We start from the raw sequence: 15,780 nt of genomic DNA, 5'->3' as shown, positions 1-15,780 counted from the left end.
ACTGTGACCTCTTATTCTAGAAACCCCAGCCAGAGGAAATGTCATCCCTGCATCCAGTCTGTCCACCCCTGTCAGAATTTTAGATGTTTCAATGAGATCGCCTCTCATTCTTCTAAACTCCAATGAATACAGGCCTGGTCAGCCCAATCTCTCCTCATGCGACAATCCTGCCATCCCAGGAATCAGTCTGGTGAACCTTTGCTGCACCCCTTCTATGGCAAGTATATCCCTCCTTTGGTAAGGGGACCAAAACTGCACACAATACTCCAGGTGTAGTCTCACCAAGGCCCTGTACAGCTTCAGTAAGACACTCTTGCTTCTGTACTCAAATCCTCTCGTAATGAAGGCCAACATACCACTTGCCTTCTTAATTGCTTGTTGCACCTGCATGCTGGCTTTCAGTGATTTGTGCACAAGGACACCCAAGTCCCCTTGTACATCAACATTTCCCAATCTATCACGATTGAAATAATACTCTGCCATTCTGTTACTCCTACAAAAGTGGATAACTTCACACTTATCCACATTATACAACATCTGCCATCCCAGAACGAAAAAAAAATAAAATCTAGGAAATAAGGATACTGCTCCTGGTATACATTAAAATGGAACACCAGTAAAAATTGGGAAATAAGAGTACTGGTCCGAACTGTTTTTTCCTTCTGGGATGTATTTGCCTGCTCACTCAACCTGTCTAAATCACCTTGAAGCCTCTTAACACCCTCCTGATCGCTCACATTCCCACCAAGTTCCGTGTCATCAGCAAACTTGGAAATATTACATTTGGTTCCCTCATCCAAATCATTGATATATATTGTGAATAGCTGGGGCCCAAGTGCTGATCCCAGCAGTGCCCCACTAGTCATCAACTGCCACTCTAAGTATGCCAATTTATTCCTGCACTCTGTTTCCTGTCTGCTAACCAATTCTCAATCCATGCTAATATATTACCCCCAGTCCTATGTACTTTAATTTTACAGCCTAACCTCTTACATGGGACTTTATCAAAAGCTTTCTCAAAATCCAAATACACCACATCCACTAGTTCTCCCTTCTCTATTCTGCTAGTTACATCCTCAATAAACTCCAGTCGCTTTGTCAAACATGATTTCCCTTTCAGAAAACCATGTTGACTTTGTCTAATCCTGTTGATATTTTCTAAGTGTCCTGTTATCGCATCCTTTATAATAGACAGCATTTTCCCTACTACTGATGTTAGGCTAACTGGTCTGTAATTCGCTGCTTTCTCCCTCCCTCCTTTTTTCAATAGTGGGGTTACATTTACCACCTAATCTGCTTGGACTGTTCCAGAATCTATGGAATTTTGGAAGATGACAAACATTGCATCCACTATTTCCATGGCCACCTCCTTCAGTACGCTGGCATGTAGATTATCAGGCCTTGGGGATTTATTGGCTTTTAGTCCCATTAATTTCTCCAGCACTATAATTTCCTTCAATTCCCCCTTCTCACTAGACGCTTGGTTCCCTAGTATTCTTGGGAAGTTATTTGTGTCTTCCTCTGTGAAGACAGAACTAAAGTAGTTGTTTAATTGCTCTGCCATTTCCTTGTTCTCTATTATAAATTCTCCCATTTTGAACTGTAAGGGACGTACATTTGTCTTTGCTAATCTTTTTTGTTTTACATACTTATAGAAGCTTTTACAGTCCACTTTTATGTTCCTTACAAGTTTACTCTCATGCCCTATTTTTCCCCTCATAATCAATCTTTTGGTCCTCCTTTGCTGAATTCTAAACAGCTCCCAATCCTCAGGCTTGCAATTTTGGTTGTGAAAAAACTGGTTCAGTCCCAGACTGTTGCCAGGGAGAAGGGTGAACTCAGTGGCTAGGGAACAGTGTTTGAAAATGGAGTTTGGAGGTTGGATTTTGCTGCCAAATCCAAACTCATAGCAAGTCCCATGCACCCATCACCCCTGTGCTCACAGACTTACTTTGGCTCTCGGTCCCACAATACCTCAAATTTAAAATTATTTGTTTTAAAGAGCCTCTTGAGCTTCCCCCATCCCTAACTCTGTAACCTTGTTCAGACCAACAACCCTCTGAGATTTCTGCACTCCTCCAATTCTGGCCTCTTGCACATCACCGATTTTAATCACTCCACCATTTGCAGCTATGCTTTCAGCTGCTTTGGCCCTAATCTAGAATTTGTTCTATAAACCTCTCCACCTCTCTCTTCTCCTTTAAATGCTCCTTGAATTGTTCTTCTTTGACTAAGTTTTGGCTTACCTGTTATCTCTGTAATTTCCTGCAGCTCCACAGGCCTCCGAGATATCTGTACCTCATCTAATTCTGGCCTCTTGAGCACCCCCGATTTTAATCGCTCCACCATTGGTGGCCACGTCTTCAGCTGCTTAGGCCCTGAACTCTGGAATTCCCTCCTTAAACCTCTCCAACTCTTTACCTCTCTTTCCTCCTTCAAGATGCTCCTTAGATTTTGATCTGCCTTAATATTGCCTTCTGTTATCCAGTGTCAAATTTTACTTTATCAGATTCCTGTGAAGTGCTTTGGGATATTTTACAACATTAATGATGCAGCGTAAATACAAGTTTTTGTAAATGCCTGGTTGAACTCCACATGCTCCAATTATTGATTATGGTGCATCAGTTTTTAAATTGAAAAATGTATTAAAACTGGCAACCTTTTATAGTCTTCCCTTTAATGTTTTAGGAGCAGTGAGATATTGAATGGTGGAGGAGGCTCGAGGAGCCTCCTCCTCTTAGTTCATATGCATGTTTGTATGTTCTTTAAAAAATGCAGTGTACTATACACCATATTTTACAATGAAGTTTGAATTGTTCAATTTATTTAACTTTATCTAGGTTGTGTCTTTGGTCAAAATAATCATTTTTTCCCATAATTTAATGATTAGTATTGTGTTTTTGTAGGTGAAACTCTGGGATACCAGCATACAAAGTGATTAACTTCTTCCAGCGTTTATATTATTGTTCTTTATCAGGTATTTATTTATGTAAAGTAACATATTAATAACGTAAGTTTAAAAAAAAAACCCTACCAGTCGAAACAGATACAAATCCCGAAATGTTGTGACTATATCCAGCCTGGAGTGGTATTTCTGTACAGCTGTGAACTAAGAAGCAGAAGTCACAATTAAGCAAACTAATACATTACAACTCATTTTATAAGAAAATTACTTAGTGCTTTCTAAATGGGGCTTTCAAGTTCTGGGGTCATTGAACCCTGTTTTCATGGAAAGGATTTGAAAATAATAAATTACTTTTAAAATTGGGGGTTTTAAAAACATTGTTTATTCACACAATTTTTAAAAAGAAGGTGCCAAGATAATAGGTGATTAAAATACTAATGAGTTAAATTGGCATACAATAAAGTCCCTCCTGAGAGACTGTGAGCTAAACTTGAAGCTTATAGAATTGAAGGAAAATTATTGCCTGATTAGGAAATTGGCTGGGTGGCAGGACACAGAGACGAGACAATGGGCAGGAATTATAATTGGCAGGATGTGACTAGTGGTGTCCCACAATGAATTATGTTGGAGCCTCAATTATTCATTGCATTCATTAATGATTTAGATGATGGATAGAAAACCACATATCAAAATTTGCAGCATTGTAAACAGAGTAGCTGAAAGTGTAAAATTACAAAGAGTTAGATTAAGTGAATGTGTAAAACTGTAGCAGATGGACTTCAATGTAGACAAATGCGAGATCATCAACTTTGTACCTAATCGAAGAGGGATGGAACAGGTTACTTTCCAAATGGTCGAAAAGCTAGAAATAATGGAGGTCCAAAGAGACTTGGGGTTACATTCAGTCACAGAAAATAATCAGAAAGGTTAATGGAATGCTTATCTAGGGTAAGAGAATATAAGATTGTAGATGTCATGTTTCAGCTATACAAAGCCCTTGCCAGATCACACTGGGACATTGTGACCACTCCTGAGTATCTCACATTTGGAAGGATATATTAGCTTTAGAAGAAGTGCAGCATAGATTTACCAGAAAGATACCTGGGCTCCAAGGACAGCAAAAAGCTGGGAAAATTCGCGATTCCGCAAACTTAACTCAGGAGAATGTGCCCCTGACGGTGAGATTTTCATTCCCGGAGCTGGGTGGAGGTGCTAACTGGAGTTGGGCCTGCTGTCCTTTGGAAAGACTTTGCAGGCACGGGGGCTGCTGTGTGTGGAGATGGGCTGATAAAAGGCCGACCTCGCTGCATTTGCTCTTTGTCCCATCTCTAAAAAAGCAGTGAAATCAAAAACAGGCCTGAAGTCCTCACCCGTCACATTCCCTCATCACCCACACACTCCACATAATCTATCCATGCCAACTCATGCCACCTCATGACTCCACCCAACCCCATTACCCCTCATATGCTCCATGCCAGCCTATGCCCCTTTACCCAGCCCCAAGGCCTCTCATACCCTTCATGCCAACTCACTTATCCCCATAGCCCTTTATAGCTTCATATGTCAGCTGAGTGACAACTCATGCCAGCCCATGTCCCCCACCACATTTTGCCCTTACACCTTCCATGCCAACTCACCCAGTATCCACCATGGGCAGAGCTCAGGAGCCATGCTGAGATGAAATAAATAAAGTTCTAATTATAATTACAGATTTAATTATATGAAAAAAACGCTCTCATTGATAAAAGCTTATTCAATAGTTAAATCCCTTCAAGCACTTAATCCCTTATAAAACAAATCCATAGTTTTACATCAAACTATAAACCTACAGCTCCCCCCACCCCCTCCCCACTGTGATAACGATAGGTTGTGGAAGCGTCAAGCAGCACTAATCCTATAATGATCAACCTCAGGCTTATGTCAACAAACATCTATTGAAATTGCAACCATTCTTTTTTTCAACTGCAGCTGGCTGTATTTTTTTTTCAAAATTTACAGGGCAGGGGACAGTTCCACAGACCTTATCCACATTTTATGTGCATTCAAATATTTGCTTAACAATCCCAGAGGGTACCCAATCTCTTCCAAAGGGTAACTTACCTCTCCAAAAGGGTACCTTTGCTCTCAAAAGAACTCTGGTAGGTTTAGACATTACTCCAAATGTCTAAACCCCATGAGTCATGTTTCATAAACCTGGGTGACCAAAATTGCTTCTGTTTGAAGCCAGCTGCACGTCTAAATAAGAAGCTGCCTCCATGAACCATGGATGTGTGAAATGCCTTCCTCCTGTTCCCTCCTCCATCCCCACCCCCCCTCCCCATCAGCACCACCCCCACCAGTGAAAATGGTGGATGCTAGGTTTGGGGGTGAAACTTCAGAATTCCAGTCTCCAGCACCAGTTTGGCTAAGGAACAGAACAGTTCTTCCGACTTCATGAAAATTTGGCTCCAAGGTTTAAACTCAAGGAGCGATTACACATACTAGTGATGTATTCTCTGGAATTTAGGGGTGATTTGATTGAAGTTTTCAAGATATTAAGGTGAACAGGAGAAACAATTTCCCCTAGTTGGGGAGTTTAGGTTTAGGAAGTATCGTCAAAATATTGGAGCCAAACCTTTCAGGAGTGAAATTGGGAACCATTTCTTCCCTCAAAGTGTGCTAGAAATTTGGAGCTCTCTTCCGCAAAAACAATTGATGTTAGATCTATTGTTAATTTTAAACTTGAGACTTACAGATTTCTGTTAGCCAGAAGTATTAAGGGATAGGGATCAAAGGCCTGGTTGCAGATCAGCAATGACCTAATTGTCGTGAAGGAATGGCCTGGAGTGCCTAAATTACTTAATCCTGTTCCTGTGTTCGTGTGTTCCGAAGCTTAGATATTCTTTCTTTATGGATGGAAGCAATTTGTTAGACCGTGTCCCAAATGATTAGCACCTCACATTCATTCTAGCTGGAAATAATGACTGATTAAAAATTGAGACAGACATACAGATACAGGAGTCAATTCTTCATACAGAGTGCTGCAAGGGCAACTTTTCCAGGATCAAAAGCTTTGCAAGAAGCAGAGTAGTTAGGAGTTATTTTATGTCAAGTAAATGGCTCAGTAAAGCGTGAACACTTAGTGCATTCATTATTTTGCAATAGTGCATAAAAAAGAGCCATACTGATCATTCAAATCCAATGATAACCGTTGCACGGTATGTCCACTGAATGAAATAAAGCAGCTCCATTGATTCATCCCTTGCCTCATCTTGCAAGTGTCTTCCTGGTCTCCTCAGCTAGTTGAATATGTAAGTTGTTTTTCTTAGATAAATCTAGCACTTTAGTCAGGAGCAATATTATTGGGTGAATATTTATTCTACCATGTGGGTGGTAGGAGTTGGCCAATTTATTTTCCAATGGAAATGAAAATCGGGCAAAGTCTAAAATAGACAAACAATCAACCACCATCCATTTCTTGCCTAGTGATAGAAGTGAAAATTCAGCTCATTGAATGGAAGCTTATTCTAAAAGGAAACATTCTTTGTCACTTTACTTAGGTTAATTATCTTCTTTTAACTGCATGTAGACACGTAAATGATTACTCCTACACAATCAGTGCAGATTAGGTATATTTGTGTAATCCAGCTGTGCATCTCAGTGTCAAGCCCCATGTGCACTGATGCTATACGGTGGAGACACTTTGTGCCTCCCACTGAAGGACAGATCATATTGGAAAGCAGGGGTAACCGTAGCTGAATTGACGTTCATCCATCTTGTGTTCTCTGGGCAATGTACAGTTGTCAAACAATCTATAAATAACACACCTGTTCAAACACTATGCACTGCCCACACACTGGACAGCACATGTCAGGCGTAGGAGTAATCATGAAAAGTGGGTGGTTTAACAACAGTATGCACCACTAAAAATACCCTTGACTCATGCAAAACAAATTTGAGATGATTTGCAATAGTGCAAAGGTAGCTTTTCCAGTGTCGGGGCCTTAAAATTAAATCTACTCCAGTGTGCATTCTAGGCTTTAGATCAGAGACAAATGCATAGAGTGACTGTGAGCAGTGAGAGGGAGAGAGAGAAAGAAGATTTAGACTTTGTGCAATAGTGTAAATTGGCTGATGGTGAATCAGCAGCACATTTTACATCTCTTCAAATTTTTAATTCCATCAACTTTAGTCAGGAGAGAAGTAAAATGTGCTGTTGACTCTGATCACCTGTTCTACACTATTGCATAAAGTCAAGATTTACCCCAGAGAGAGCAAAAGAAAGAGAATGGTGCTGATTTTCCTCATCCTGCAATGTGAGTGGGGTTGGGGGGATGCGGCAGGCATTAGGGTCAGCCGGGTACAATGTATGTAGGGAAATCAAGCGGGTTCCCTTTAAATTGCCCATTTTTCCCAAATTCTATGTGTCCCAATGTCCCAAGTGCAGAAAAATAGCAAAATCCAAACTAATGAGGGGCCATTAACAGGTAATGTTTAAAAACGGCGATATATCAAACACACAGTTGAGTCTGCAAGAACACTGCAAGAGTCCAGGTTGGAGAAGGGCTCTCCTCTTTCTACCCCCAGCTGTAAGGTATAGGCTGGAATCTGGTCCCCATGGTCTCAGTGATGCCCAGTGAAGAGGAGAAGTATCATGCTGTCCTCAGTACCTCTCGGATGAAAGCATGCAAAATATTTTTTTTAAAACCTTGCAGTTCAGGAAAATCAAATAATTGTTGTTTCATTGTGTGTTCGGGGTCTAGATGGGGTTCTTTGGTTCTTGTCTATTCTCCCAAAGCAAGCTGCCTGAGATTGTAGTTTGTTAAAACCATTACCCTTTATTTACAGCTTCAATATACATATTAGGAACTGTGCACAAGATTGGCATAGCACCCTTGCCTTTGAATCAGAGGGTTGTGGGTTCATGTCCCACTCCCGGAAAACCATGAACTGTGATTGTACTCGAAAGAGTTGCAATCTGTGACTGTTGATAACTCGAAAGAGTTTCTTCTCCCTCCAGATCTCTGTTACTCAGTCATGTGTTATTACTTCATCATTTCATCAGCATCAGGTGCTTCTGATGTTAACCCTTTACTCTACATTGCTCCCCAAGTCGTTATCCTAATTCTATACATTCTGCAACATCTCCCCCTGAAGTCTCAGACTTCACAGGATTAGTTTCTGAGGCACCTTGACCAATCTTCCTGATTTTGTTCTGACCTCTTTCTGAGATCGAGGACATTCCACACTCTCCCTTCTGTCAGTGTGAGTTTCCTTCTCCTGCGTGGCTGTAAAGCTTTGTCTTGTTTCTTTTTTTTCATCTCCATCAGGGTCTGAGTAGTAAGCCGAAGTTCCTATTGGCTTTCTTTCCAAGGATATTAAGGTGCTGCCATTTCTCCTTATAGTTCCCTGGTCTGTCTCAATCATGTCTGATCTCGGTTGTGGAGCTCTTTCAATTATTGTGCATTCTCTCCATTGGTCTCAAAGCCATGCTCTATCCTTGGGCTTCAGCACTGGTAACTCTTGTGCCCTGTGCCTACAGTTAAAGTTATAAAACTGTTTGTTTCTCTGTTCTTCCTCAGGCTATTTTAACCTCTCGTGGTCATTCAAGGTGATATTGGGTTTTAGTTTCTGTTGCAGAGCTGGAAGTTGTATTCTCAATCTCATTCCCATTAACAACTCTGATGGTGAGAAGCCATTTTGTAGTGGTGAGGTTTGATCACTCAGAAGAGCTAGATTAATTTCTTCATTTTTCTTCAGCAAATCTTTGACGGTTTGTACACCTCTCTCAGCTTCTCCATTTGCTTGAGGATAATGAGGTGAGTTAGTGACATGAACAAACCCATATTCCTTTGCAAAATTTTAGAATAATTCATTGAAAATTGTGGACCATTGTCCGACACCATAATGTCCAGAATACCAGGTGTTGCATAAATTCTCTTCAATGATTGAATGACTGCTTCTGCTGCGATGCTGTGCAATCAGTTTATTTCAATCCACTTTGGGCAGTAATCAATGATGATAAGAAACGTCTTTCCTCTAAAATCAAATAAATCCATTCCCAGGCGCTCTCACGGCCTTCATGGAAAGTAGATGGCGATCGCGGTTCTTTTTGCTCTTGGCTATTCACTGCACATGTAAGACAATTAGAAATCATCCCTTCTATAGAACAAGTAATGCCTGGCCACCCAACTGATTGCTGGGCTCTTGCATGACATTTTGCTATCCCTAAGTGACCTTGGTGAATTATTTGAAGAATATCAAGCCTAAGGACTCTTGGAATGTTGATTCTTTCATTGAATACTAGTGGATCATCAATGCCTGTGAGTTGCTTACGCTGCTCGAAGTACTGACATAGTACTGGATTGCTAGGATTATAGTCTGGCCATTCTTCCAGACAGTATTCTCTTATCTGGAGATATTTGTCATCTTGCTGTTGCGCTTGTTTATTTCCTGCAATCTCTTTGCAGTATCCAGTAAATCTTGGGTAATGAGGGATGTATACGCTTCCACCTCCTCAATGAAGTGCGAATCCTCTAGATTGGTTCCTTTTAAATGGTATCCTTGATGGTGTGTCTGCTGTCATCTGGTACTTTCCTTGAAAGTATTCTGTTATGGAGCCATATCTCATATCTCATTAAGACTATTCTGAACCATTGGATTTTAGGCGGCATCTTCGCAATCTCTTTCAGGTTCAGAAGAGTGACAAGTGGCTTATGGTCTGTTTCAATTTTGAACTCCAATCCCATCACGTAGTCTGAGAAGTTTTCACACACCCATGCTGCTGCCAATGCTTCAATCTCAATTGTGGCGTTTTTTTTTGTTTCTATGAGTGACCTTCAGTTGAAGTAAACTGGTCCACATTTACCATCTCCCTGCACGTGAATTAATATTGCCACCAGACCTGTAGATGATGCATCTGTTGCTATTATAGTCGGTAGATCTAGGTCATAATATGCCAAAATTTCAGAGGATATTAAAAGATGTTTAATTTCCTCAGATGTATTTTGCTGGTCCACATTCTAGCACCACTGTTGACCCTGTCTCAACAGCTGTCTCAAAGGCTCACTAATGTCTGCTAAATTAGATAGGAACTTGCCTACTTGGTTGACAACCCCGAGGAATCTTTGAAGTTTAGTAAGGTTCCTGGGTTGTGGAAACTCTCTGACTACCCTTTGTTCCTTCTGGATTGACTATTATTCCTATAGCTTGTACAATGTTACCTAGAAATTTGGTCATAGGTTTGGCGAACTCACAGTTTTCATTCAATGTTAGACCTGCATCCTGTAAGACTCTCAGGACTGATCTGACTCTGTGGCTGTGCTCTTCTCTCGTGGCGCCATGTATGAGCATGCCATCCATAAGGCATATTATTCCTTCCATGCCTTCTAGGATTTGAGATTTCTGTGGAAAGTTTCTGGAGCAGACACAATTCTAAATGGAAACGATCTATTTAGTTGAGTTAAATTCACACAGATTCTTAGAGAGCTACTTGTCTTTGGGACTGTGACCAATCCTGAACACCATTTTGTTGGCATGGTTATTGGTGAGATAACCCCTAGCTGTAGCATGTTCTCAATTTCACCCTTGACTTTGTCCAATAGTGGATGAGGGACTTTCCTCAGTGTGATGAGGTAAATTGATTTAGCATCAGCTCTTAGAGTAATATGGTACTCAGCCTTCAGTTTTCCCAGGCCTGTAAATAATCTTGAAAATTCATTCCTGAATGTACTGCTGTAATGCTCATCAGCAACTTCATCTACTTCATAGGTTAATCTTATATTTTGGGTAAATGAGTTCATTGGCCAACCAAACTCTAACTGCATGCAGCTTGTAATCAATAATGGAAAGAGACTGATTTAAGAGTAAACAGTGATGGTTTATTGATTCATAGGGCAGAGCACCAGATCATACGTGCTCACTCAGAAACCTCCAGGACTAGACTTACAGCCCTCAGTTGCCCGTGCTGTACAGTGATGCGCCAGTGCTGTCACATGATCAGTATACTTGCATTCTCTTAAAGGGACAGGGTATCTCACTTTACCACAATTACCTTCAATTTTAAACACGCGTTTCAGCTTAGTAAAGATCATTCTTGGTGTTGGATGATATAGAGCGGCTCAATGATTTCTCTATCTTTATACTTCAACTTTGCCATGAGTTAACCTATGACTTTCAATGTAGGTCCACCTGAACCTGTAGCTTGTTAGATGAGGTTTGTAATGTAACTGCTTCAGGCCTTTTACTTTGTCAGATAAAACAGAAACTTCTGCCTCTGTGCCTAATTTTAAATTCTCTGGTGTGTCCATCCAATTCAAGTTTAATACTCCAGTATTTATTTTCCATTTCATTAGCTTCCCCTCAGAAAGTTATTTCCTTTCTCTGTGGTTCTTTTACTTCTTGTCTATGGTATGGTTTTAATATTTTTTCCACCTTTTTACAGGTTGTCAGCATTCTTGAGCGATAGACAGTTTTAAAATGGCCTATTTTTCAACAGTTGTGGCACTCTGCTCCACCTGCTGGACATTCTTCCCACTTGTGCAGTTTGTTCCCGTCATACCTAAGACATTTCAAGGTGGCGTTTGGTGTGCTTTCCCTTGTTTTCGAGGACTTCAGCTTTGGCGTGCTTTCAGCCTTATGGTCTACAAACTGAATGGTTTCACCCCATCTCCTCCATAGGACATTGCCTTCCCTGTGAGCAAAAACCCTATTTTGTTTTCTGAGCTCTGTTTGTCTCACAATTTATATTGCCGTGACTAGGGTTAGACCCTCCCTTGTCTATTATATATCTGATAGTGCTCCAACTAGGTCCCCAATTATTATTTGATTACGAATCAATTCATCCCATAAGATTCTACAATCACAATTTCCTGCCAGCCTGTACGGATCATTGATGAGCAAATCCATGCTTTCACCTTCTCTTTGTTTTCTCTTGTTAAATTTTGCCCTTTCTGTGATTAAATTTCTGCAAACACTGAAATATGAATCAAATGCAAGACTTCTTCGTAAGAGGTTGAGGTGCCATTGACTCCCTGCCTCGCTGTTATGTCATCGGCAATATATCGAGCTGCATAGAGGAATGTGCTGATCATTTTAATCTTTTTGAGCAAACCGGAAGCGATTCTATAGCTGGAAAACCTCTTTCTCCACTTGTCCCAGTTGTGCTGGTTGCGAACCTTCAGCACTCTGGAATGATTCTGGAGGTGCTAGTGTGGATTCCATGCTTCTACCAAGCCTGGGAACTGATGCTGTTTCACTAGTGTTGCTTGTTGATTCTGATCTGTTCACATGGCCGTCTGGACTCTGGACCTGTGTCTCAGCCTGAATCTGCTGCACCCATGATGCTCTGACAGTTCGGTGAGCCTTGAATTAAATCCTTTTGTCCTTTTTTTTTAAGGATCTGTTGGCTTGCCAGGTCTGTAGCTGCTTATTGAAGTATTTTCCTGGGTATTTTACTTGCTATCTGCTGCCACTATATTCATCATGTGTTTGGAGTCTCGATGGGGTTCTTTGGGGCTTGTCTACTTGGCTGATATCCTGCCCTCAGCCATCATTTATTATAATCAAAGTTCTTGGAAGTTTCATGTGATTGGGTCAGGATTATAATGCACACTGTCTGTGGAAAGCCACAGAGCAAGCTCAATAACTAAAGGCATAACAAGTTGAATAAAATGCATAAAAGCACCACATTTAATCAGACCCTTGTGTTTTTTCAAAGGTCCAAATCAGTTTGATTGCATCACTTGATACTTAGCAATCCAGTCAATTGATTGTATTGTTTTTATCATTGCCTCGAGTGGAGTATGAATGCCAAGATGGACTGTTTGGCTGAGTGGCCGGCTTCTGTGCTGTATATTCTATGAAATTCTATGAACCTTTATTATGCACCATTTTTAAATTGCTTTAGAAAATTTAATTCACTTTGAATTTTTCGTATTTACAGGTGCCAAACTAACAGTTGCCAATTTGCCTTGAACCCCTGCAATCATGCAAATCTATTGCTCCCCATGATTTCCTCATTCTGCCTTTTTTTGAGAGTGGAAATCCCACCTGCGATAACCCAATGCGTTATTAAGTACAATTGATTTAATCAGCTTTGCATTGTGCTGTATTTGTTGCCTGCTTTCAGTTAGTCCTGAACTCTCTGCTTCAGGCCTTCAAGTGGGAGATTACTGAGGCCTGCACACACCAGAGAGCCACTTTCACAGTGTGGGGATATTTAGTATGCCTGAAGGCTTCTCTGTGGCAATCAGCCACACATATGCCCATTTATAATCTAGATTGCAAATGTGCAGCAGTCTAAATGGAAGATTAAGTAACTGAAAAACAGAATTACTGAAGGCCCCAATTCCACAGTTTCACATTAATGTACCATTACCAAAGTCACAAATGACATCCTAGTTGATCATGAAAAAGGTAAACTCTCCCTCCTCATTCTTCTTGACCTGCCTGCAGCCTTTGACATAGTTGACCAGGAAATTTGACTTTACTGTTTCTCTATCAATGTTCAACTGGGTAGGACTGCACTTGCCTGGTTCCATTCTTATCTATCCAATCACAGCCAGAGAATAACCTGTAGTTATTCACATTTCTACTCCTGCACCATGACCTCTGGTTTCCCCCAAGGGATCTATACTTGGCCCTATACTATTTCTCATCTACCTACTGCACCTTGGCAACTTCCTCCGAAAACATAATGCCAGTTTCCACTTGTACGCTGATAATACCCAGCTATACTTCACAGATAAATGATCTCCTCTGTTCCCCCAGGGTAAGTCACTCTTTTCATCACTCTTAATGCACACACTCACAAATCCAGCACGCATTCACAGGGCCTTCACTCACTGCCAGTTCAAGGGATATCACCATCGACTCTCTCACACACAATGTAATTGTCCTCAACAAATCCATGGGAACACTGAATTCCTACACAGGCCAGACATACTTGTCATTTGGCCCGGCAGGCGTCCTGCTTATACTCTCTCCATCTCAATCCATGCAGGACAAGCTGGCACACAACAAGAGGGAGAGGTCACCGACTGGTGGTGCAATACCCAAAATTAAGGTCCTCACTGACTTTGAAAAGAGTGTCATCCAGCTGGTTGGCGATGAACTGGACTGGTCCTGTGCTGACGATGAGGTCGGCAATACTCTATGAAGTGAGGATCCAGCAGTGCAACATCCATCAGACAACCATGCCATGAGTGATCTGTCCTCTTTCACAGGCCGCTGCCATGCACTAATTATCTCCCCTTGCTTTTGCAGGCATATCTGCCAAACAGCCGACAGAGTCCATGACCCGGGGCCTCCAATCAAGCCCCGAAGAAACCTCTGAAGAGGAATCTGGAGGCACCCTCCCTGAAGTCCCGTCAGAGAGCTCACCCACACCCTCCACCAGTGCAGAGAGACACACCTCGGTGCGATCTAGCTTTAGAATAGCCTCAGGATCACAATCTGGTGAGCACATCACAGTTTCTGATCACTGCAGGAGGAAACAGGAACTTCCCTGGTGTTCGGAACTCAGAGGATTGCAGGAGGCCAGAATGTTGCTGACTCTGAGTCAGGTGATGAGCCTCTCGGCCATGTCACAGTTGCTGGAGCTGCAAAGGCAAGTTCGGGAACATCAGGAAGGGATGACCACTGCACTCCTCAGATTGCAAGGCATGATGGAGGCCTCCATCCGCCTTCAGTCTGAGGTGATAGCGCTGGCATGCAAACGCACTGAGGTCAACACTGGTAAGATGGTGGCTGCCATGGAGACCTTGGTCCAGGACTTCACTCCTGAACTGTTCTCTGGCTCAAATCCATCGCTGATGCCATATTTGGCCTCCAACAGTGTATATGCGAGAGGGCTGCTGGGCAGCTTGATCTCACTCCAGCTTCCCCTTCTCCTCAAGGAGTCAGCCTGGGGCACCTGGGCACCCATAAGGAGGGTGCACAGTCTGGGCTCGTTCATCCAGTTGACTCCGAGAGTGACCGGCCAATCCGACTCTCCTCCTCCTGTACCTCAGCAGCTCCAGCTCCACAGGCCGAGAAGGTGCCACTGCCACACAGCAGGACCCTGAAAGCAGGTTGGAGCCCTCCAAGCCTCAGCCCTCCAGAGGACACCTGCCAAAGTCATCACAGACAGGGCATCACAGTCAGCAGGCTGCCTCCACCTCCGCTGTGGATGTTCGGGGAGCACCAAGACGTAACAGCAGGGTTAAGAAGGTTAAGAAGAATTAATTGCACAGCCTGGGCACGGGAGTTAATCACTTGTCCATACTGTTCACTATGGTCAATGAACTCCCAAGAATGTCTCCCTGCCAATGGCTCCTTGTTCTGATGAGCAGTGTTCTTGTCACTCAGATGTGAAACATTTCTGCACAAGATAAAGGCAGGTCCAGGGCCTCTTCCATGTGCTTTTTGCAGCCTTCAGACCAAAGTGATGATCTGGCCTCACACTCCCTGGAGACATTACTGATGCCTGCATCTTGACAGTGCTTGTTATTGATGCCAGAATGTATTGTGCAGGTGCCACAGAGTACTCCCATTCTCAGTGTGCTCTCAGCACCTCTAAGGAGGGGCTGGCCCCCATCTCTACAGTATCTGTGACCACTGATGCTGTGCTCCAGCTCCTGAAGGGCTCAGGTGCTGAAAATGGACAAAGCATCAGGTGATTCTAAAGTTTCACGGCCGCATCTCTGTGATATGACCCTGATCACGTAGCGCAAGCAATCTGCCCTCAGCCAGACAGGAGTCAGACATTCTCAGAGGCTATGTGAAGATTTATGGGTGTCCTCACTGCATCTCGTCATCATCCTCCTGCAATCGAGCGACGATTAGGGCCTCCAACGCGTCTCCATGACAGCAGCATTCTCACAGAGGGTATTCGCGCTACCTTAAGCCAGACTGGA

This window comes from Cetorhinus maximus, chromosome 8 (genome assembly GCF_964194155.1).
Source record: "Cetorhinus maximus chromosome 8, sCetMax3.hap1.1, whole genome shotgun sequence".
In the NCBI taxonomy this organism is placed as follows: Eukaryota; Metazoa; Chordata; class Chondrichthyes; order Lamniformes; family Cetorhinidae; genus Cetorhinus; species Cetorhinus maximus.
The sequence above is the reverse complement of the archived record's forward strand: the minus strand, read 5'-3'. Positions refer to the sequence as shown.